The 22,746-nt window shown below is 58.5% G+C and overlaps 13 non-coding genes across 13 annotated transcripts; all 13 read right to left on the reverse strand.

Annotated features, from left to right (window-relative positions):
* Positions 1-36: 36 nt before the first annotated feature.
* On the reverse strand, positions 37-116 carry LOC147824788 (small nucleolar RNA SNORD115). The gene has a single exon (XR_015441911.1). It is a non-coding gene; the product is annotated as a small nucleolar RNA SNORD115 (small nucleolar RNA).
* A 1,767-nt stretch (positions 117-1,883) lies between these two features.
* Positions 1,884-1,963, reverse strand: LOC147824789 (small nucleolar RNA SNORD115). The gene has a single exon (XR_015441913.1). It is a non-coding gene; the product is annotated as a small nucleolar RNA SNORD115 (small nucleolar RNA).
* A 1,767-nt stretch (positions 1,964-3,730) lies between these two features.
* On the reverse strand, positions 3,731-3,810 carry LOC147824790 (small nucleolar RNA SNORD115). The gene has a single exon (XR_015441914.1). It is a non-coding gene; the product is annotated as a small nucleolar RNA SNORD115 (small nucleolar RNA).
* A 1,767-nt stretch (positions 3,811-5,577) lies between these two features.
* On the reverse strand, positions 5,578-5,657 carry LOC147824791 (small nucleolar RNA SNORD115). The gene has a single exon (XR_015441915.1). It is a non-coding gene; the product is annotated as a small nucleolar RNA SNORD115 (small nucleolar RNA).
* A 1,767-nt stretch (positions 5,658-7,424) lies between these two features.
* On the reverse strand, positions 7,425-7,504 carry LOC147824792 (small nucleolar RNA SNORD115). The gene has a single exon (XR_015441916.1). It is a non-coding gene; the product is annotated as a small nucleolar RNA SNORD115 (small nucleolar RNA).
* A 1,767-nt stretch (positions 7,505-9,271) lies between these two features.
* Positions 9,272-9,351, reverse strand: LOC147824793 (small nucleolar RNA SNORD115). The gene has a single exon (XR_015441917.1). It is a non-coding gene; the product is annotated as a small nucleolar RNA SNORD115 (small nucleolar RNA).
* A 1,767-nt stretch (positions 9,352-11,118) lies between these two features.
* On the reverse strand, positions 11,119-11,198 carry LOC147824794 (small nucleolar RNA SNORD115). The gene has a single exon (XR_015441837.1). It is a non-coding gene; the product is annotated as a small nucleolar RNA SNORD115 (small nucleolar RNA).
* Positions 11,199-12,965: 1,767 nt separating this feature from the next.
* Positions 12,966-13,045, reverse strand: LOC147824795 (small nucleolar RNA SNORD115). Its single transcript, XR_015441889.1, has one exon. It is a non-coding gene; the product is annotated as a small nucleolar RNA SNORD115 (small nucleolar RNA).
* Positions 13,046-14,812: 1,767 nt separating this feature from the next.
* On the reverse strand, positions 14,813-14,892 carry LOC147824796 (small nucleolar RNA SNORD115). The gene has a single exon (XR_015441838.1). It is a non-coding gene; the product is annotated as a small nucleolar RNA SNORD115 (small nucleolar RNA).
* Positions 14,893-16,659: 1,767 nt separating this feature from the next.
* LOC147824797 (small nucleolar RNA SNORD115) lies at positions 16,660-16,739 on the reverse strand. The gene has a single exon (XR_015441890.1). It is a non-coding gene; the product is annotated as a small nucleolar RNA SNORD115 (small nucleolar RNA).
* A 1,767-nt stretch (positions 16,740-18,506) lies between these two features.
* On the reverse strand, positions 18,507-18,586 carry LOC147824798 (small nucleolar RNA SNORD115). The gene has a single exon (XR_015441839.1). It is a non-coding gene; the product is annotated as a small nucleolar RNA SNORD115 (small nucleolar RNA).
* Positions 18,587-20,353: 1,767 nt separating this feature from the next.
* Positions 20,354-20,433, reverse strand: LOC147824799 (small nucleolar RNA SNORD115). Its single transcript, XR_015441891.1, has one exon. It is a non-coding gene; the product is annotated as a small nucleolar RNA SNORD115 (small nucleolar RNA).
* A 1,767-nt stretch (positions 20,434-22,200) lies between these two features.
* Positions 22,201-22,280, reverse strand: LOC147824800 (small nucleolar RNA SNORD115). Its single transcript, XR_015441840.1, has one exon. It is a non-coding gene; the product is annotated as a small nucleolar RNA SNORD115 (small nucleolar RNA).
* Between the last annotated feature and the right edge of the window lie 466 nt (positions 22,281-22,746).

Here is a 22,746-nt window from a genome sequence, read left to right on the forward strand (position 1 = left end):
CTGCCAATCTCCTCTGGTGCCACCCTCCCTTAGGCTGGGCCTCAGCGTAATCCTATTGAGCCTGTTTTTGAAGACATCACCTCTTTTCAGCCCCATTGCAGTGTCATCATCGACCCAGACTGAACACAACCTGGGAGAGACAGGGCTCCGCCGGCAGCTGCCATGGCTTACCAGGACGGGATGCCAGAGATCACTGTGCACAGAAGGTCTGCAGAGGATCACAGAAGCGGGGTGGGACAGCAGCGGGCAGACTGCGGCCCACGGGACAGCAGTCCCGGGACCTCCTTCTTGGGCAGCATCTCAGGGCTGAAATGGAGGGAGATCGTGGTCACAGTTCCCAAGGAATGCCGCTTAAGGGGCACAGCCTCACCCCCACCTCTGTGTGAAAGACCAGAAAGAGCAAGGGCTGGATGTCTGCAGCAAGCCCATATTAGGACTGGATTGCCCATGGCTCTAGGGAGCCGTACAGTTGGAGGGAACCCGACTTGCGGGAAAGGACAAGCCAGGAAGCCATGGTGAGTCACAGGAAAACATCCCAGCAGGCCTCCCTGCACCTTAGCTTTGGGCCTGTTTTGACAGTGCTCTCCACAGGCTCTGGAAGTGTGGTGAAGCCATGACATCTGGGATGCTGACTCCCAGCCAGTGTCCTGTGTTTCCTGAAGACCTCGCCCTGGCTCTGTCCATGTTTGAGCTGCATCTGCCCTCCCACGTGTCTTTCCAACAAATCTACCTGGGGCACAGACATAGGCCACCTGGTTCCCAAGGGTATCCTAAACCGTTCTCATCTGGCCTGGGATACTGCCTCCCTGGTCCCTCGGGAAAATGGGGCTTCCCACTTGTGCTGGTTGGGCTCTCTGGCCGAAAATCTGCTCAAACAGCCATGGGACCAGGGATTCAGCCCCTCGCCTCCAGAACTGCAGGGCCAACTGAAAACTAGTTATTTGTGAGAGGGAGCACTGTGGAAGTTGGCTGGTCTAACAGGCGGGCACACCGTTGGGACAGGTATGCTTTATCTGGACCCCCAGGACAGCCCAGATTGCTCTTGGACTCGGGATCCAACGCTGGAGGCTTCCTGGCCGCACGTTCCATATTCAGAGTGCCCCGCTGTACCTCCCATACTCAAGGGCTACGGCAGTCCTCACTGCTTCAAGGTAGCATTTTCCTGGAGGCCAACAGGCCGGCCTGTCAGCCCATGTTCCCCGGGCTTTGATGCCCCCACACTGACTGAGTTGAGCTCAAGAAGTCCCTCTGTCAGCCAGCAGTCCTGGCGGCCTGCTAACTGGCTCCATCCGTGAGGCCTCTCTTTCTCTCTCTCTCTCTCTCACTTACCCTGCAGAGCAGCAGGGCAGCAAGTTGGGAGAGAGGTGGGCATCAACATCCTGCAAGGGTTTCACCAGAGCAGTTTCACAGTGATGATCCACTACCCAAACCGAGGACCCGGGAGGTGCTCTCTGGCACCCTTGAGCCCGATATCCTGGGATGCCCGGGTGTTCTGACCGACGCCCCTGTGACACAAGGACACTTAAGTTCTTCCCGCACCAGGGAACCCATCATGTGTGTGGGAGGCCCGCAATCCACTCACCTCGCAGCCCAAAGACCCCAACTTCTCCGCAGGGGCAGCCCACTGAAAGGCAAAAGCAAAGGAAAGGGGCTGAGCAAGAGGGGCTCCTCGTCACCGTGACAGGAGCAGATTGGGGGATGATCGTGACTGGGGTGCACCGAAACCAGGGAAGGGTCTCGGTCGGGCCTGGAGGTGCGCCTACCACTGTGGCTCCACAGCATCTCCCCTGTGGGGCCACTTAGTGGGCTCCCAGCCACAGTTCGACTGTCCTGGACAGGATGGCCGGCTGCCAATCTCCTCTGGTGCCACCCTCCCTTAGGCTGGGCCTCAGCGTAATCCTATTGAGCCTGTTTTTGAAGACATCACCTCTTTTCAGCCCCATTGCAGTGTCATCATCGACCCAGACTGAACACAACCTGGGAGAGACAGGGCTCCGCCGGCAGCTGCCATGGCTTACCAGGACGGGATGCCAGAGATCACTGTGCACAGAAGGTCTGCAGAGGATCACAGAAGCGGGGTGGGACAGCAGCGGGCAGACTGCGGCCCACGGGACAGCAGTCCCGGGACCTCCTTCTTGGGCAGCATCTCAGGGCTGAAATGGAGGGAGATCGTGGTCACAGTTCCCAAGGAATGCCGCTTAAGGGGCACAGCCTCACCCCCACCTCTGTGTGAAAGACCAGAAAGAGCAAGGGCTGGATGTCTGCAGCAAGCCCATATTAGGACTGGATTGCCCATGGCTCTAGGGAGCCGTACAGTTGGAGGGAACCCGACTTGCGGGAAAGGACAAGCCAGGAAGCCATGGTGAGTCACAGGAAAACATCCCAGCAGGCCTCCCTGCACCTTAGCTTTGGGCCTGTTTTGACAGTGCTCTCCACAGGCTCTGGAAGTGTGGTGAAGCCATGACATCTGGGATGCTGACTCCCAGCCAGTGTCCTGTGTTTCCTGAAGACCTCGCCCTGGCTCTGTCCATGTTTGAGCTGCATCTGCCCTCCCACGTGTCTTTCCAACAAATCTACCTGGGGCACAGACATAGGCCACCTGGTTCCCAAGGGTATCCTAAACCGTTCTCATCTGGCCTGGGATACTGCCTCCCTGGTCCCTCGGGAAAATGGGGCTTCCCACTTGTGCTGGTTGGGCTCTCTGGCCGAAAATCTGCTCAAACAGCCATGGGACCAGGGATTCAGCCCCTCGCCTCCAGAACTGCAGGGCCAACTGAAAACTAGTTATTTGTGAGAGGGAGCACTGTGGAAGTTGGCTGGTCTAACAGGCGGGCACACCGTTGGGACAGGTATGCTTTATCTGGACCCCCAGGACAGCCCAGATTGCTCTTGGACTCGGGATCCAACGCTGGAGGCTTCCTGGCCGCACGTTCCATATTCAGAGTGCCCCGCTGTACCTCCCATACTCAAGGGCTACGGCAGTCCTCACTGCTTCAAGGTAGCATTTTCCTGGAGGCCAACAGGCCGGCCTGTCAGCCCATGTTCCCCGGGCTTTGATGCCCCCACACTGACTGAGTTGAGCTCAAGAAGTCCCTCTGTCAGCCAGCAGTCCTGGCGGCCTGCTAACTGGCTCCATCCGTGAGGCCTCTCTTTCTCTCTCTCTCTCTCTCACTTACCCTGCAGAGCAGCAGGGCAGCAAGTTGGGAGAGAGGTGGGCATCAACATCCTGCAAGGGTTTCACCAGAGCAGTTTCACAGTGATGATCCACTACCCAAACCGAGGACCCGGGAGGTGCTCTCTGGCACCCTTGAGCCCGATATCCTGGGATGCCCGGGTGTTCTGACCGACGCCCCTGTGACACAAGGACACTTAAGTTCTTCCCGCACCAGGGAACCCATCATGTGTGTGGGAGGCCCGCAATCCACTCACCTCGCAGCCCAAAGACCCCAACTTCTCCGCAGGGGCAGCCCACTGAAAGGCAAAAGCAAAGGAAAGGGGCTGAGCAAGAGGGGCTCCTCGTCACCGTGACAGGAGCAGATTGGGGGATGATCGTGACTGGGGTGCACCGAAACCAGGGAAGGGTCTCGGTCGGGCCTGGAGGTGCGCCTACCACTGTGGCTCCACAGCATCTCCCCTGTGGGGCCACTTAGTGGGCTCCCAGCCACAGTTCGACTGTCCTGGACAGGATGGCCGGCTGCCAATCTCCTCTGGTGCCACCCTCCCTTAGGCTGGGCCTCAGCGTAATCCTATTGAGCCTGTTTTTGAAGACATCACCTCTTTTCAGCCCCATTGCAGTGTCATCATCGACCCAGACTGAACACAACCTGGGAGAGACAGGGCTCCGCCGGCAGCTGCCATGGCTTACCAGGACGGGATGCCAGAGATCACTGTGCACAGAAGGTCTGCAGAGGATCACAGAAGCGGGGTGGGACAGCAGCGGGCAGACTGCGGCCCACGGGACAGCAGTCCCGGGACCTCCTTCTTGGGCAGCATCTCAGGGCTGAAATGGAGGGAGATCGTGGTCACAGTTCCCAAGGAATGCCGCTTAAGGGGCACAGCCTCACCCCCACCTCTGTGTGAAAGACCAGAAAGAGCAAGGGCTGGATGTCTGCAGCAAGCCCATATTAGGACTGGATTGCCCATGGCTCTAGGGAGCCGTACAGTTGGAGGGAACCCGACTTGCGGGAAAGGACAAGCCAGGAAGCCATGGTGAGTCACAGGAAAACATCCCAGCAGGCCTCCCTGCACCTTAGCTTTGGGCCTGTTTTGACAGTGCTCTCCACAGGCTCTGGAAGTGTGGTGAAGCCATGACATCTGGGATGCTGACTCCCAGCCAGTGTCCTGTGTTTCCTGAAGACCTCGCCCTGGCTCTGTCCATGTTTGAGCTGCATCTGCCCTCCCACGTGTCTTTCCAACAAATCTACCTGGGGCACAGACATAGGCCACCTGGTTCCCAAGGGTATCCTAAACCGTTCTCATCTGGCCTGGGATACTGCCTCCCTGGTCCCTCGGGAAAATGGGGCTTCCCACTTGTGCTGGTTGGGCTCTCTGGCCGAAAATCTGCTCAAACAGCCATGGGACCAGGGATTCAGCCCCTCGCCTCCAGAACTGCAGGGCCAACTGAAAACTAGTTATTTGTGAGAGGGAGCACTGTGGAAGTTGGCTGGTCTAACAGGCGGGCACACCGTTGGGACAGGTATGCTTTATCTGGACCCCCAGGACAGCCCAGATTGCTCTTGGACTCGGGATCCAACGCTGGAGGCTTCCTGGCCGCACGTTCCATATTCAGAGTGCCCCGCTGTACCTCCCATACTCAAGGGCTACGGCAGTCCTCACTGCTTCAAGGTAGCATTTTCCTGGAGGCCAACAGGCCGGCCTGTCAGCCCATGTTCCCCGGGCTTTGATGCCCCCACACTGACTGAGTTGAGCTCAAGAAGTCCCTCTGTCAGCCAGCAGTCCTGGCGGCCTGCTAACTGGCTCCATCCGTGAGGCCTCTCTTTCTCTCTCTCTCTCTCTCACTTACCCTGCAGAGCAGCAGGGCAGCAAGTTGGGAGAGAGGTGGGCATCAACATCCTGCAAGGGTTTCACCAGAGCAGTTTCACAGTGATGATCCACTACCCAAACCGAGGACCCGGGAGGTGCTCTCTGGCACCCTTGAGCCCGATATCCTGGGATGCCCGGGTGTTCTGACCGACGCCCCTGTGACACAAGGACACTTAAGTTCTTCCCGCACCAGGGAACCCATCATGTGTGTGGGAGGCCCGCAATCCACTCACCTCGCAGCCCAAAGACCCCAACTTCTCCGCAGGGGCAGCCCACTGAAAGGCAAAAGCAAAGGAAAGGGGCTGAGCAAGAGGGGCTCCTCGTCACCGTGACAGGAGCAGATTGGGGGATGATCGTGACTGGGGTGCACCGAAACCAGGGAAGGGTCTCGGTCGGGCCTGGAGGTGCGCCTACCACTGTGGCTCCACAGCATCTCCCCTGTGGGGCCACTTAGTGGGCTCCCAGCCACAGTTCGACTGTCCTGGACAGGATGGCCGGCTGCCAATCTCCTCTGGTGCCACCCTCCCTTAGGCTGGGCCTCAGCGTAATCCTATTGAGCCTGTTTTTGAAGACATCACCTCTTTTCAGCCCCATTGCAGTGTCATCATCGACCCAGACTGAACACAACCTGGGAGAGACAGGGCTCCGCCGGCAGCTGCCATGGCTTACCAGGACGGGATGCCAGAGATCACTGTGCACAGAAGGTCTGCAGAGGATCACAGAAGCGGGGTGGGACAGCAGCGGGCAGACTGCGGCCCACGGGACAGCAGTCCCGGGACCTCCTTCTTGGGCAGCATCTCAGGGCTGAAATGGAGGGAGATCGTGGTCACAGTTCCCAAGGAATGCCGCTTAAGGGGCACAGCCTCACCCCCACCTCTGTGTGAAAGACCAGAAAGAGCAAGGGCTGGATGTCTGCAGCAAGCCCATATTAGGACTGGATTGCCCATGGCTCTAGGGAGCCGTACAGTTGGAGGGCACCCGACTTGCGGGAAAGGACAAGCCAGGAAGCCATGGTGAGTCACAGGAAAACATCCCAGCAGGCCTCCCTGCACCTTAGCTTTGGGCCTGTTTTGACAGTGCTCTCCACAGGCTCTGGAAGTGTGGTGAAGCCATGACATCTGGGATGCTGACTCCCAGCCAGTGTCCTGTGTTTCCTGAAGACCTCGCCCTGGCTCTGTCCATGTTTGAGCTGCATCTGCCCTCCCACGTGTCTTTCCAACAAATCTACCTGGGGCACAGACATAGGCCACCTGGTTCCCAAGGGTATCCTAAACCGTTCTCATCTGGCCTGGGATACTGCCTCCCTGGTCCCTCGGGAAAATGGGGCTTCCCACTTGTGCTGGTTGGGCTCTCTGGCCGAAAATCTGCTCAAACAGCCATGGGACCAGGGATTCAGCCCCTCGCCTCCAGAACTGCAGGGCCAACTGAAAACTAGTTATTTGTGAGAGGGAGCACTGTGGAAGTTGGCTGGTCTAACAGGCGGGCACACCGTTGGGACAGGTATGCTTTATCTGGACCCCCAGGACAGCCCAGATTGCTCTTGGACTCGGGATCCAACGCTGGAGGCTTCCTGGCCGCACGTTCCATATTCAGAGTGCCCCGCTGTACCTCCCATACTCAAGGGCTACGGCAGTCCTCACTGCTTCAAGGTAGCATTTTCCTGGAGGCCAACAGGCCGGCCTGTCAGCCCATGTTCCCCGGGCTTTGATGCCCCCACACTGACTGAGTTGAGCTCAAGAAGTCCCTCTGTCAGCCAGCAGTCCTGGCGGCCTGCTAACTGGCTCCATCCGTGAGGCCTCTCTTTCTCTCTCTCTCTCTCTCACTTACCCTGCAGAGCAGCAGGGCAGCAAGTTGGGAGAGAGGTGGGCATCAACATCCTGCAAGGGTTTCACCAGAGCAGTTTCACAGTGATGATCCACTACCCAAACCGAGGACCCGGGAGGTGCTCTCTGGCACCCTTGAGCCCGATATCCTGGGATGCCCGGGTGTTCTGACCGACGCCCCTGTGACACAAGGACACTTAAGTTCTTCCCGCACCAGGGAACCCATCATGTGTGTGGGAGGCCCGCAATCCACTCACCTCGCAGCCCAAAGACCCCAACTTCTCCGCAGGGGCAGCCCACTGAAAGGCAAAAGCAAAGGAAAGGGGCTGAGCAAGAGGGGCTCCTCGTCACCGTGACAGGAGCAGATTGGGGGATGATCGTGACTGGGGTGCACCGAAACCAGGGAAGGGTCTCGGTCGGGCCTGGAGGTGCGCCTACCACTGTGGCTCCACAGCATCTCCCCTGTGGGGCCACTTAGTGGGCTCCCAGCCACAGTTCGACTGTCCTGGACAGGATGGCCGGCTGCCAATCTCCTCTGGTGCCACCCTCCCTTAGGCTGGGCCTCAGCGTAATCCTATTGAGCCTGTTTTTGAAGACATCACCTCTTTTCAGCCCCATTGCAGTGTCATCATCGACCCAGACTGAACACAACCTGGGAGAGACAGGGCTCCGCCGGCAGCTGCCATGGCTTACCAGGACGGGATGCCAGAGATCACTGTGCACAGAAGGTCTGCAGAGGATCACAGAAGCGGGGTGGGACAGCAGCGGGCAGACTGCGGCCCACGGGACAGCAGTCCCGGGACCTCCTTCTTGGGCAGCATCTCAGGGCTGAAATGGAGGGAGATCGTGGTCACAGTTCCCAAGGAATGCCGCTTAAGGGGCACAGCCTCACCCCCACCTCTGTGTGAAAGACCAGAAAGAGCAAGGGCTGGATGTCTGCAGCAAGCCCATATTAGGACTGGATTGCCCATGGCTCTAGGGAGCCGTACAGTTGGAGGGCACCCGACTTGCGGGAAAGGACAAGCCAGGAAGCCATGGTGAGTCACAGGAAAACATCCCAGCAGGCCTCCCTGCACCTTAGCTTTGGGCCTGTTTTGACAGTGCTCTCCACAGGCTCTGGAAGTGTGGTGAAGCCATGACATCTGGGATGCTGACTCCCAGCCAGTGTCCTGTGTTTCCTGAAGACCTCGCCCTGGCTCTGTCCATGTTTGAGCTGCATCTGCCCTCCCACGTGTCTTTCCAACAAATCTACCTGGGGCACAGACATAGGCCACCTGGTTCCCAAGGGTATCCTAAACCGTTCTCATCTGGCCTGGGATACTGCCTCCCTGGTCCCTCGGGAAAATGGGGCTTCCCACTTGTGCTGGTTGGGCTCTCTGGCCGAAAATCTGCTCAAACAGCCATGGGACCAGGGATTCAGCCCCTCGCCTCCAGAACTGCAGGGCCAACTGAAAACTAGTTATTTGTGAGAGGGAGCACTGTGGAAGTTGGCTGGTCTAACAGGCGGGCACACCGTTGGGACAGGTATGCTTTATCTGGACCCCCAGGACAGCCCAGATTGCTCTTGGACTCGGGATCCAACGCTGGAGGCTTCCTGGCCGCACGTTCCATATTCAGAGTGCCCCGCTGTACCTCCCATACTCAAGGGCTACGGCAGTCCTCACTGCTTCAAGGTAGCATTTTCCTGGAGGCCAACAGGCCGGCCTGTCAGCCCATGTTCCCCGGGCTTTGATGCCCCCACACTGACTGAGTTGAGCTCAAGAAGTCCCTCTGTCAGCCAGCAGTCCTGGCGGCCTGCTAACTGGCTCCATCCGTGAGGCCTCTCTTTCTCTCTCTCTCTCTCTCACTTACCCTGCAGAGCAGCAGGGCAGCAAGTTGGGAGAGAGGTGGGCATCAACATCCTGCAAGGGTTTCACCAGAGCAGTTTCACAGTGATGATCCACTACCCAAACCGAGGACCCGGGAGGTGCTCTCTGGCACCCTTGAGCCCGATATCCTGGGATGCCCGGGTGTTCTGACCGACGCCCCTGTGACACAAGGACACTTAAGTTCTTCCCGCACCAGGGAACCCATCATGTGTGTGGGAGGCCCGCAATCCACTCACCTCGCAGCCCAAAGACCCCAACTTCTCCGCAGGGGCAGCCCACTGAAAGGCAAAAGCAAAGGAAAGGGGCTGAGCAAGAGGGGCTCCTCGTCACCGTGACAGGAGCAGATTGGGGGATGATCGTGACTGGGGTGCACCGAAACCAGGGAAGGGTCTCGGTCGGGCCTGGAGGTGCGCCTACCACTGTGGCTCCACAGCATCTCCCCTGTGGGGCCACTTAGTGGGCTCCCAGCCACAGTTCGACTGTCCTGGACAGGATGGCCGGCTGCCAATCTCCTCTGGTGCCACCCTCCCTTAGGCTGGGCCTCAGCGTAATCCTATTGAGCCTGTTTTTGAAGACATCACCTCTTTTCAGCCCCATTGCAGTGTCATCATCGACCCAGACTGAACACAACCTGGGAGAGACAGGGCTCCGCCGGCAGCTGCCATGGCTTACCAGGACGGGATGCCAGAGATCACTGTGCACAGAAGGTCTGCAGAGGATCACAGAAGCGGGGTGGGACAGCAGCGGGCAGACTGCGGCCCACGGGACAGCAGTCCCGGGACCTCCTTCTTGGGCAGCATCTCAGGGCTGAAATGGAGGGAGATCGTGGTCACAGTTCCCAAGGAATGCCGCTTAAGGGGCACAGCCTCACCCCCACCTCTGTGTGAAAGACCAGAAAGAGCAAGGGCTGGATGTCTGCAGCAAGCCCATATTAGGACTGGATTGCCCATGGCTCTAGGGAGCCGTACAGTTGGAGGGAACCCGACTTGCGGGAAAGGACAAGCCAGGAAGCCATGGTGAGTCACAGGAAAACATCCCAGCAGGCCTCCCTGCACCTTAGCTTTGGGCCTGTTTTGACAGTGCTCTCCACAGGCTCTGGAAGTGTGGTGAAGCCATGACATCTGGGATGCTGACTCCCAGCCAGTGTCCTGTGTTTCCTGAAGACCTCGCCCTGGCTCTGTCCATGTTTGAGCTGCATCTGCCCTCCCACGTGTCTTTCCAACAAATCTACCTGGGGCACAGACATAGGCCACCTGGTTCCCAAGGGTATCCTAAACCGTTCTCATCTGGCCTGGGATACTGCCTCCCTGGTCCCTCGGGAAAATGGGGCTTCCCACTTGTGCTGGTTGGGCTCTCTGGCCGAAAATCTGCTCAAACAGCCATGGGACCAGGGATTCAGCCCCTCGCCTCCAGAACTGCAGGGCCAACTGAAAACTAGTTATTTGTGAGAGGGAGCACTGTGGAAGTTGGCTGGTCTAACAGGCGGGCACACCGTTGGGACAGGTATGCTTTATCTGGACCCCCAGGACAGCCCAGATTGCTCTTGGACTCGGGATCCAACGCTGGAGGCTTCCTGGCCGCACGTTCCATATTCAGAGTGCCCCGCTGTACCTCCCATACTCAAGGGCTACGGCAGTCCTCACTGCTTCAAGGTAGCATTTTCCTGGAGGCCAACAGGCCGGCCTGTCAGCCCATGTTCCCCGGGCTTTGATGCCCCCACACTGACTGAGTTGAGCTCAAGAAGTCCCTCTGTCAGCCAGCAGTCCTGGCGGCCTGCTAACTGGCTCCATCCGTGAGGCCTCTCTTTCTCTCTCTCTCTCTCTCACTTACCCTGCAGAGCAGCAGGGCAGCAAGTTGGGAGAGAGGTGGGCATCAACATCCTGCAAGGGTTTCACCAGAGCAGTTTCACAGTGATGATCCACTACCCAAACCGAGGACCCGGGAGGTGCTCTCTGGCACCCTTGAGCCCGATATCCTGGGATGCCCGGGTGTTCTGACCGACGCCCCTGTGACACAAGGACACTTAAGTTCTTCCCGCACCAGGGAACCCATCATGTGTGTGGGAGGCCCGCAATCCACTCACCTCGCAGCCCAAAGACCCCAACTTCTCCGCAGGGGCAGCCCACTGAAAGGCAAAAGCAAAGGAAAGGGGCTGAGCAAGAGGGGCTCCTCGTCACCGTGACAGGAGCAGATTGGGGGATGATCGTGACTGGGGTGCACCGAAACCAGGGAAGGGTCTCGGTCGGGCCTGGAGGTGCGCCTACCACTGTGGCTCCACAGCATCTCCCCTGTGGGGCCACTTAGTGGGCTCCCAGCCACAGTTCGACTGTCCTGGACAGGATGGCCGGCTGCCAATCTCCTCTGGTGCCACCCTCCCTTAGGCTGGGCCTCAGCGTAATCCTATTGAGCCTGTTTTTGAAGACATCACCTCTTTTCAGCCCCATTGCAGTGTCATCATCGACCCAGACTGAACACAACCTGGGAGAGACAGGGCTCCGCCGGCAGCTGCCATGGCTTACCAGGACGGGATGCCAGAGATCACTGTGCACAGAAGGTCTGCAGAGGATCACAGAAGCGGGGTGGGACAGCAGCGGGCAGACTGCGGCCCACGGGACAGCAGTCCCGGGACCTCCTTCTTGGGCAGCATCTCAGGGCTGAAATGGAGGGAGATCGTGGTCACAGTTCCCAAGGAATGCCGCTTAAGGGGCACAGCCTCACCCCCACCTCTGTGTGAAAGACCAGAAAGAGCAAGGGCTGGATGTCTGCAGCAAGCCCATATTAGGACTGGATTGCCCATGGCTCTAGGGAGCCGTACAGTTGGAGGGAACCCGACTTGCGGGAAAGGACAAGCCAGGAAGCCATGGTGAGTCACAGGAAAACATCCCAGCAGGCCTCCCTGCACCTTAGCTTTGGGCCTGTTTTGACAGTGCTCTCCACAGGCTCTGGAAGTGTGGTGAAGCCATGACATCTGGGATGCTGACTCCCAGCCAGTGTCCTGTGTTTCCTGAAGACCTCGCCCTGGCTCTGTCCATGTTTGAGCTGCATCTGCCCTCCCACGTGTCTTTCCAACAAATCTACCTGGGGCACAGACATAGGCCACCTGGTTCCCAAGGGTATCCTAAACCGTTCTCATCTGGCCTGGGATACTGCCTCCCTGGTCCCTCGGGAAAATGGGGCTTCCCACTTGTGCTGGTTGGGCTCTCTGGCCGAAAATCTGCTCAAACAGCCATGGGACCAGGGATTCAGCCCCTCGCCTCCAGAACTGCAGGGCCAACTGAAAACTAGTTATTTGTGAGAGGGAGCACTGTGGAAGTTGGCTGGTCTAACAGGCGGGCACACCGTTGGGACAGGTATGCTTTATCTGGACCCCCAGGACAGCCCAGATTGCTCTTGGACTCGGGATCCAACGCTGGAGGCTTCCTGGCCGCACGTTCCATATTCAGAGTGCCCCGCTGTACCTCCCATACTCAAGGGCTACGGCAGTCCTCACTGCTTCAAGGTAGCATTTTCCTGGAGGCCAACAGGCCGGCCTGTCAGCCCATGTTCCCCGGGCTTTGATGCCCCCACACTGACTGAGTTGAGCTCAAGAAGTCCCTCTGTCAGCCAGCAGTCCTGGCGGCCTGCTAACTGGCTCCATCCGTGAGGCCTCTCTTTCTCTCTCTCTCTCTCTCACTTACCCTGCAGAGCAGCAGGGCAGCAAGTTGGGAGAGAGGTGGGCATCAACATCCTGCAAGGGTTTCACCAGAGCAGTTTCACAGTGATGATCCACTACCCAAACCGAGGACCCGGGAGGTGCTCTCTGGCACCCTTGAGCCCGATATCCTGGGATGCCCGGGTGTTCTGACCGACGCCCCTGTGACACAAGGACACTTAAGTTCTTCCCGCACCAGGGAACCCATCATGTGTGTGGGAGGCCCGCAATCCACTCACCTCGCAGCCCAAAGACCCCAACTTCTCCGCAGGGGCAGCCCACTGAAAGGCAAAAGCAAAGGAAAGGGGCTGAGCAAGAGGGGCTCCTCGTCACCGTGACAGGAGCAGATTGGGGGATGATCGTGACTGGGGTGCACCGAAACCAGGGAAGGGTCTCGGTCGGGCCTGGAGGTGCGCCTACCACTGTGGCTCCACAGCATCTCCCCTGTGGGGCCACTTAGTGGGCTCCCAGCCACAGTTCGACTGTCCTGGACAGGATGGCCGGCTGCCAATCTCCTCTGGTGCCACCCTCCCTTAGGCTGGGCCTCAGCGTAATCCTATTGAGCCTGTTTTTTAAGACATCACCTCTTTTCAGCCCCATTGCAGTGTCATCATCGACCCAGACTGAACACAACCTGGGAGAGACAGGGCTCCGCCGGCAGCTGCCATGGCTTACCAGGACGGGATGCCAGAGATCACTGTGCACAGAAGGTCTGCAGAGGATCACAGAAGCGGGGTGGGACAGCAGCGGGCAGACTGCGGCCCACGGGACAGCAGTCCCGGGACCTCCTTCTTGGGCAGCATCTCAGGGCTGAAATGGAGGGAGATCGTGGTCACAGTTCCCAAGGAATGCCGCTTAAGGGGCACAGCCTCACCCCCACCTCTGTGTGAAAGACCAGAAAGAGCAAGGGCTGGATGTCTGCAGCAAGCCCATATTAGGACTGGATTGCCCATGGCTCTAGGGAGCCGTACAGTTGGAGGGAACCCGACTTGCGGGAAAGGACAAGCCAGGAAGCCATGGTGAGTCACAGGAAAACATCCCAGCAGGCCTCCCTGCACCTTAGCTTTGGGCCTGTTTTGACAGTGCTCTCCACAGGCTCTGGAAGTGTGGTGAAGCCATGACATCTGGGATGCTGACTCCCAGCCAGTGTCCTGTGTTTCCTGAAGACCTCGCCCTGGCTCTGTCCATGTTTGAGCTGCATCTGCCCTCCCACGTGTCTTTCCAACAAATCTACCTGGGGCACAGACATAGGCCACCTGGTTCCCAAGGGTATCCTAAACCGTTCTCATCTGGCCTGGGATACTGCCTCCCTGGTCCCTCGGGAAAATGGGGCTTCCCACTTGTGCTGGTTGGGCTCTCTGGCCGAAAATCTGCTCAAACAGCCATGGGACCAGGGATTCAGCCCCTCGCCTCCAGAACTGCAGGGCCAACTGAAAACTAGTTATTTGTGAGAGGGAGCACTGTGGAAGTTGGCTGGTCTAACAGGCGGGCACACCGTTGGGACAGGTATGCTTTATCTGGACCCCCAGGACAGCCCAGATTGCTCTTGGACTCGGGATCCAACGCTGGAGGCTTCCTGGCCGCACGTTCCATATTCAGAGTGCCCCGCTGTACCTCCCATACTCAAGGGCTACGGCAGTCCTCACTGCTTCAAGGTAGCATTTTCCTGGAGGCCAACAGGCCGGCCTGTCAGCCCATGTTCCCCGGGCTTTGATGCCCCCACACTGACTGAGTTGAGCTCAAGAAGTCCCTCTGTCAGCCAGCAGTCCTGGCGGCCTGCTAACTGGCTCCATCCGTGAGGCCTCTCTTTCTCTCTCTCTCTCTCTCACTTACCCTGCAGAGCAGCAGGGCAGCAAGTTGGGAGAGAGGTGGGCATCAACATCCTGCAAGGGTTTCACCAGAGCAGTTTCACAGTGATGATCCACTACCCAAACCGAGGACCCGGGAGGTGCTCTCTGGCACCCTTGAGCCCGATATCCTGGGATGCCCGGGTGTTCTGACCGACGCCCCTGTGACACAAGGACACTTAAGTTCTTCCCGCACCAGGGAACCCATCATGTGTGTGGGAGGCCCGCAATCCACTCACCTCGCAGCCCAAAGACCCCAACTTCTCCGCAGGGGCAGCCCACTGAAAGGCAAAAGCAAAGGAAAGGGGCTGAGCAAGAGGGGCTCCTCGTCACCGTGACAGGAGCAGATTGGGGGATGATCGTGACTGGGGTGCACCGAAACCAGGGAAGGGTCTCGGTCGGGCCTGGAGGTGCGCCTACCACTGTGGCTCCACAGCATCTCCCCTGTGGGGCCACTTAGTGGGCTCCCAGCCACAGTTCGACTGTCCTGGACAGGATGGCCGGCTGCCAATCTCCTCTGGTGCCACCCTCCCTTAGGCTGGGCCTCAGCGTAATCCTATTGAGCCTGTTTTTGAAGACATCACCTCTTTTCAGCCCCATTGCAGTGTCATCATCGACCCAGACTGAACACAACCTGGGAGAGACAGGGCTCCGCCGGCAGCTGCCATGGCTTACCAGGACGGGATGCCAGAGATCACTGTGCACAGAAGGTCTGCAGAGGATCACAGAAGCGGGGTGGGACAGCAGCGGGCAGACTGCGGCCCACGGGACAGCAGTCCCGGGACCTCCTTCTTGGGCAGCATCTCAGGGCTGAAATGGAGGGAGATCGTGGTCACAGTTCCCAAGGAATGCCGCTTAAGGGGCACAGCCTCACCCCCACCTCTGTGTGAAAGACCAGAAAGAGCAAGGGCTGGATGTCTGCAGCAAGCCCATATTAGGACTGGATTGCCCATGGCTCTAGGGAGCCGTACAGTTGGAGGGAACCCGACTTGCGGGAAAGGACAAGCCAGGAAGCCATGGTGAGTCACAGGAAAACATCCCAGCAGGCCTCCCTGCACCTTAGCTTTGGGCCTGTTTTGACAGTGCTCTCCACAGGCTCTGGAAGTGTGGTGAAGCCATGACATCTGGGATGCTGACTCCCAGCCAGTGTCCTGTGTTTCCTGAAGACCTCGCCCTGGCTCTGTCCATGTTTGAGCTGCATCTGCCCTCCCACGTGTCTTTCCAACAAATCTACCTGGGGCACAGACATAGGCCACCTGGTTCCCAAGGGTATCCTAAACCGTTCTCATCTGGCCTGGGATACTGCCTCCCTGGTCCCTCGGGAAAATGGGGCTTCCCACTTGTGCTGGTTGGGCTCTCTGGCCGAAAATCTGCTCAAACAGCCATGGGACCAGGGATTCAGCCCCTCGCCTCCAGAACTGCAGGGCCAACTGAAAACTAGTTATTTGTGAGAGGGAGCACTGTGGAAGTTGGCTGGTCTAACAGGCGGGCACACCGTTGGGACAGGTATGCTTTATCTGGACCCCCAGGACAGCCCAGATTGCTCTTGGACTCGGGATCCAACGCTGGAGGCTTCCTGGCCGCACGTTCCATATTCAGAGTGCCCCGCTGTACCTCCCATACTCAAGGGCTACGGCAGTCCTCACTGCTTCAAGGTAGCATTTTCCTGGAGGCCAACAGGCCGGCCTGTCAGCCCATGTTCCCCGGGCTTTGATGCCCCCACACTGACTGAGTTGAGCTCAAGAAGTCCCTCTGTCAGCCAGCAGTCCTGGCGGCCTGCTAACTGGCTCCATCCGTGAGGCCTCTCTTTCTCTCTCTCTCTCTCTCACTTACCCTGCAGAGCAGCAGGGCAGCAAGTTGGGAGAGAGGTGGGCATCAACATCCTGCAAGGGTTTCACCAGAGCAGTTTCACAGTGATGATCCACTACCCAAACCGAGGACCCGGGAGGTGCTCTCTGGCACCCTTGAGCCCGATATCCTGGGATGCCCGGGTGTTCTGACCGACGCCCCTGTGACACAAGGACACTTAAGTTCTTCCCGCACCAGGGAACCCATCATGTGTGTGGGAGGCCCGCAATCCACTCACCTCGCAGCCCAAAGACCCCAACTTCTCCGCAGGGGCAGCCCACTGAAAGGCAAAAGCAAAGGAAAGGGGCTGAGCAAGAGGGGCTCCTCGTCACCGTGACAGGAGCAGATTGGGGGATGATCGTGACTGGGGTGCACCGAAACCAGGGAAGGGTCTCGGTCGGGCCTGGAGGTGCGCCTACCACTGTGGCTCCACAGCATCTCCCCTGTGGGGCCACTTAGTGGGCTCCCAGCCACAGTTCGACTGTCCTGGACAGGATGGCCGGCTGCCAATCTCCTCTGGTGCCACCCTCCCTTAGGCTGGGCCTCAGCGTAATCCTATTGAGCCTGTTTTTTAAGACATCACCTCTTTTCAGCCCCATTGCAGTGTCATCATCGACCCAGACTGAACACAACCTGGGAGAGACAGGGCTCCGCCGGCAGCTGCCATGGCTTACCAGGACGGGATGCCAGAGATCACTGTGCACAGAAGGTCTGCAGAGGATCACAGAAGCGGGGTGGGACAGCAGCGGGCAGACTGCGGCCCACGGGACAGCAGTCCCGGGACCTCCTTCTTGGGCAGCATCTCAGGGCTGAAATGGAGGGAGATCGTGGTCACAGTTCCCAAGGAATGCCGCTTAAGGGGCACAGCCTCACCCCCACCTCTGTGTGAAAGACCAGAAAGAGCAAGGGCTGGATGTCTGCAGCAAGCCCATATTAGGACTGGATTGCCCATGGCTCTAGGGAGCCGTACAGTTGGAGGGAACCCGACTTGCGGGAAAGGACAAGCCAGGAAGCCATGGTGAGTCACAGGAAAACATCCCAGCAGGCCTCCCTGCACCTTAGCTTTGGGCCTGTTTTGACAGTGCTCTCCACAGGCTCTGGAAGTGTGGTGAAGCCATGACATCTGGGATGCTGACTCCCAGCCAGTGTCCTGTGTTTCCTGAAGACCTCGCCCTGGCTCTGTCCATGTTTGAGCTGCATCTGCCCTCCCACGTGTCTTTCCAACAAATCTACCTGGGGCACAGACATAGGCCACCTGGTTCCCAAGGGTATCCTAAACCGTTCTCATCTGGCCTGGGATACTGCCTCCCTGGTCCCTCGGGAAAATGGGGCTTCCCACTTGTGCTGGTTGGGCTCTCTGGCCGAAAATCTGCTCAAACAGCCATGGGACCAGGGATTCAGCCCCTCGCCTCCAGAACTGCAGGGCCAACTGAAAACTAGTTATTTGTGAGAGGGAGCACTGTGGAAGTTGGCTGGTCTAACAGGCGGGCACACCGTTGGGACAGGTATGCTTTATCTGGACCCCCAGGACAGCCCAGATTGCTCTTGGACTCGGGATCCAACGCTGGAGGCTTCCTGGCCGCACGTTCCATATTCAGAGTGCCCCGCTGTACCTCCCATACTCAAGGGCTACGGCAGTCCTCACTGCTTCAAGGTAGCATTTTCCTGGAGGCCAACAGGCCGGCCTGTCAGCCCATGTTCCCCGGGCTTTGATGCCCCCACACTGACTGAGTTGAGCTCAAGAAGTCCCTCTGTCAGCCAGCAGTCCTGGCGGCCTGCTAACTGGCTCCATCCGTGAGGCCTCTCTTTCTCTCTCTCTCTCTCTCACTTACCCTGCAGAGCAGCAGGGCAGCAAGTTGGGAGAGAGGTGGGCATCAACATCCTGCAAGGGTTTCACCAGAGCAGTTTCACAGTGATGATCCACTACCCAAACCGAGGACCCGGGAGGTGCTCTCTGGCACCCTTGAGCCCGATATCCTGGGATGCCCGGGTGTTCTGACCGACGCCCCTGTGACACAAGGACACTTAAGTTCTTCCCGCACCAGGGAACCCATCATGTGTGTGGGAGGCCCGCAATCCACTCACCTCGCAGCCCAAAGACCCCAACTTCTCCGCAGGGGCAGCCCACTGAAAGGCAAAAGCAAAGGAAAGGGGCTGAGCAAGAGGGGCTCCTCGTCACCGTGACAGGAGCAGATTGGGGGATGATCGTGACTGGGGTGCACCGAAACCAGGGAAGGGTCTCGGTCGGGCCTGGAGGTGCGCCTACCACTGTGGCTCCACAGCATCTCCCCTGTGGGGCCACTTAGTGGGCTCCCAGCCACAGTTCGACTGTCCTGGACAGGATGGCCGGCTGCCAATCTCCTCTGGTGCCACCCTCCCTTAGGCTGGGCCTCAGCGTAATCCTATTGAGCCTGTTTTTGAAGACATCACCTCTTTTCAGCCCCATTGCAGTGTCATCATCGACCCAGACTGAACACAACCTGGGAGAGACAGGGCTCCGCCGGCAGCTGCCATGGCTTACCAGGACGGGATGCCAGAGATCACTGTGCACAGAAGGTCTGCAGAGGATCACAGAAGCGGGGTGGGACAGCAGCGGGCAGACTGCGGCCCACGGGACAGCAGTCCCGGGACCTCCTTCTTGGGCAGCATCTCAGGGCTGAAATGGAGGGAGATCGTGGTCACAGTTCCCAAGGAATGCCGCTTAAGGGGCACAGCCTCACCCCCACCTCTGTGTGAAAGACCAGAAAGAGCAAGGGCTGGATGTCTGCAGCAAGCCCATATTAGGACTGGATTGCCCATGGCTCTAGGGAGCCGTACAGTTGGAGGGAACCCGACTTGCGGGAAAGGACAAGCCAGGAAGCCATGGTGAGTCACAGGAAAACATCCCAGCAGGCCTCCCTGCACCTTAGCTTTGGGCCTGTTTTGACAGTGCTCTCCACAGGCTCTGGAAGTGTGGTGAAGCCATGACATCTGGGATGCTGACTCCCAGCCAGTGTCCTGTGTTTCCTGAAGACCTCGCCCTGGCTCTGTCCATGTTTGAGCTGCATCTGCCCTCCCACGTGTCTTTCCAACAAATCTACCTGGGGCACAGACATAGGCCACCTGGTTCCCAAGGGTATCCTAAACCGTTCTCATCTGGCCTGGGATACTGCCTCCCTGGTCCCTCGGGAAAATGGGGCTTCCCACTTGTGCTGGTTGGGCTCTCTGGCCGAAAATCTGCTCAAACAGCCATGGGACCAGGGATTCAGCCCCTCGCCTCCAGAACTGCAGGGCCAACTGAAAACTAGTTATTTGTGAGAGGGAGCACTGTGGAAGTTGGCTGGTCTAACAGGCGGGCACACCGTTGGGACAGGTATGCTTTATCTGGACCCCCAGGACAGCCCAGATTGCTCTTGGACTCGGGATCCAACGCTGGAGGCTTCCTGGCCGCACGTTCCATATTCAGAGTGCCCCGCTGTACCTCCCATACTCAAGGGCTACGGCAGTCCTCACTGCTTCAAGGTAGCATTTTCCTGGAGGCCAACAGGCCGGCCTGTCAGCCCATGTTCCCCGGGCTTTGATGCCCCCACACTGACTGAGTTGAGCTCAAGAAGTCCCTCTGTCAGCCAGCAGTCCTGGCGGCCTGCTAACTGGCTCCATCCGTGAGGCCTCTCTTTCTCTCTCTCTCTCTCTCACTTACCCTGCAGAGCAGCAGGGCAGCAAGTTGGGAGAGAGGTGGGCATCAACATCCTGCAAGGGTTTCACCAGAGCAGTTTCACAGTGATGATCCACTACCCAAACCGAGGACCCGGGAGGTGCTCTCTGGCACCCTTGAGCCCGATATCCTGGGATGCCCGGGTGTTCTGACCGACGCCCCTGTGACACAAGGACACTTAAGTTCTTCCCGCACCAGGGAACCCATCATGTGTGTGGGAGGCCCGCAATCCACTCACCTCGCAGCCCAAAGACCCCAACTTCTCCGCAGGGGCAGCCCACTGAAAGGCAAAAGCAAAGGAAAGGGGCTGAGCAAGAGGGGCTCCTCGTCACCGTGACAGGAGCAGATTGGGGGATGATCGTGACTGGGGTGCACCGAAACCAGGGAAGGGTCTCGGTCGGGCCTGGAGGTGCGCCTACCACTGTGGCTCCACAGCATCTCCCCTGTGGGGCCACTTAGTGGGCTCCCAGCCACAGTTCGACTGTCCTGGACAGGATGGCCGGCTGCCAATCTCCTCTGGTGCCACCCTCCCTTAGGCTGGGCCTCAGCGTAATCCTATTGAGCCTGTTTTTTAAGACATCACCTCTTTTCAGCCCCATTGCAGTGTCATCATCGACCCAGACTGAACACAACCTGGGAGAGACAGGGCTCCGCCGGCAGCTGCCATGGCTTACCAGGACGGGATGCCAGAGATCACTGTGCACAGAAGGTCTGCAGAGGATCACAGAAGCGGGGTGGGACAGCAGCGGGCAGACTGCGGCCCACGGGACAGCAGTCCCGGGACCTCCTTCTTGGGCAGCATCTCAGGGCTGAAATGGAGGGAGATCGTGGTCACAGTTCCCAAGGAATGCCGCTTAAGGGGCACAGCCTCACCCCCACCTCTGTGTGAAAGACCAGAAAGAGCAAGGGCTGGATGTCTGCAGCAAGCCCATATTAGGACTGGATTGCCCATGGCTCTAGGGAGCCGTACAGTTGGAGGGAACCCGACTTGCGGGAAAGGACAAGCCAGGAAGCCATGGTGAGTCACAGGAAAACATCCCAGCAGGCCTCCCTGCACCTTAGCTTTGGGCCTGTTTTGACAGTGCTCTCCACAGGCTCTGGAAGTGTGGTGAAGCCATGACATCTGGGATGCTGACTCCCAGCCAGTGTCCTGTGTTTCCTGAAGACCTCGCCCTGGCTCTGTCCATGTTTGAGCTGCATCTGCCCTCCCACGTGTCTTTCCAACAAATCTACCTGGGGCACAGACATAGGCCACCTGGTTCCCAAGGGTATCCTAAACCGTTCTCATCTGGCCTGGGATACTGCCTCCCTGGTCCCTCGGGAAAATGGGGCTTCCCACTTGTGCTGGTTGGGCTCTCTGGCCGAAAATCTGCTCAAACAGCCATGGGACCAGGGATTCAGCCCCTCGCCTCCAGAACTGCAGGGCCAACTGAAAACTAGTTATTTGTGAGAGGGAGCACTGTGGAAGTTGGCTGGTCTAACAGGCGGGCACACCGTTGGGACAGGTATGCTTTATCTGGACCCCCAGGACAGCCCAGATTGCTCTTGGACTCGGGATCCAACGCTGGAGGCTTCCTGGCCGCACGTTCCATATTCAGAGTGCCCCGCTGTACCTCCCATACTCAAGGGCTACGGCAGTCCTCACTGCTTCAAGGTAGCATTTTCCTGGAGGCCAACAGGCCGGCCTGTCAGCCCATGTTCCCCGGGCTTTGATGCCCCCACACTGACTGAGTTGAGCTCAAGAAGTCCCTCTGTCAGCCAGCAGTCCTGGCGGCCTGCTAACTGGCTCCATCCGTGAGGCCTCTCTTTCTCTCTCTCTCTCTCTCACTTACCCTGCAGAGCAGCAGGGCAGCAAGTTGGGAGAGAGGTGGGCATCAACATCCTGCAAGGGTTTCACCAGAGCAGTTTCACAGTGATGATCCACTACCCAAACCGAGGACCCGGGAGGTGCTCTCTGGCACCCTTGAGCCCGATATCCTGGGATGCCCGGGTGTTCTGACCGACGCCCCTGTGACACAAGGACACTTAAGTTCTTCCCGCACCAGGGAACCCATCATGTGTGTGGGAGGCCCGCAATCCACTCACCTCGCAGCCCAAAGACCCCAACTTCTCCGCAGGGGCAGCCCACTGAAAGGCAAAAGCAAAGGAAAGGGGCTGAGCAAGAGGGGCTCCTCGTCACCGTGACAGGAGCAGATTGGGGGATGATCGTGACTGGGGTGCACCGAAACCAGGGAAGGGTCTCGGTCGGGCCTGGAGGTGCGCCTACCACTGTGGCTCCACAGCATCTCCCCTGTGGGGCCACTTAGTGGGCTCCCAGCCACAGTTCGACTGTCCTGGACAGGATGGCCGGCTGCCAATCTCCTCTGGTGCCACCCTCCCTTAGGCTGGGCCTCAGCGTAATCCTATTGAGCCTGTTTTTGAAGACATCACCTCTTTTCAGCCCCATTGCAGTGTCATCATCGACCCAGACTGAACACAACCTGGGAGAGACAGGGCTCCGCCGGCAGCTGCCATGGCTTACCAGGACGGGATGCCAGAGATCACTGTGCACAGAAGGTCTGCAGAGGATCACAGAAGCGGGGTGGGACAGCAGCGGGCAGACTGCGGCCCACGGGACAGCAGTCCCGGGACCTCCTTCTTGGGCAGCATCTCAGGGCTGAAATGGAGGGAGATCGTGGTCACAGTTCCCAAGGAATGCCGCTTAAGGGGCACAGCCTCACCCCCACCTCTGTGTGAAAGACCAGAAAGAGCAAGGGCTGGATGTCTGCAGCAAGCCCATATTAGGACTGGATTGCCCATGGCTCTAGGGAGCCGTACAGTTGGAGGGAACCCGACTTGCGGGAAAGGACAAGCCAGGAAGCCATGGTGAGTCACAGGAAAACATCCCAGCAGGCCTCCCTGCACCTTAGCTTTGGGCCTGTTTTGACAGTGC

Source organism: Heterocephalus glaber, unplaced genomic scaffold, assembly GCF_053883595.1.
Source record: "Heterocephalus glaber isolate CG9 unplaced genomic scaffold, H.glaber_assembly_v1.0 deba00001531, whole genome shotgun sequence".
In the NCBI taxonomy this organism is placed as follows: domain Eukaryota; kingdom Metazoa; phylum Chordata; class Mammalia; order Rodentia; family Bathyergidae; genus Heterocephalus; species Heterocephalus glaber.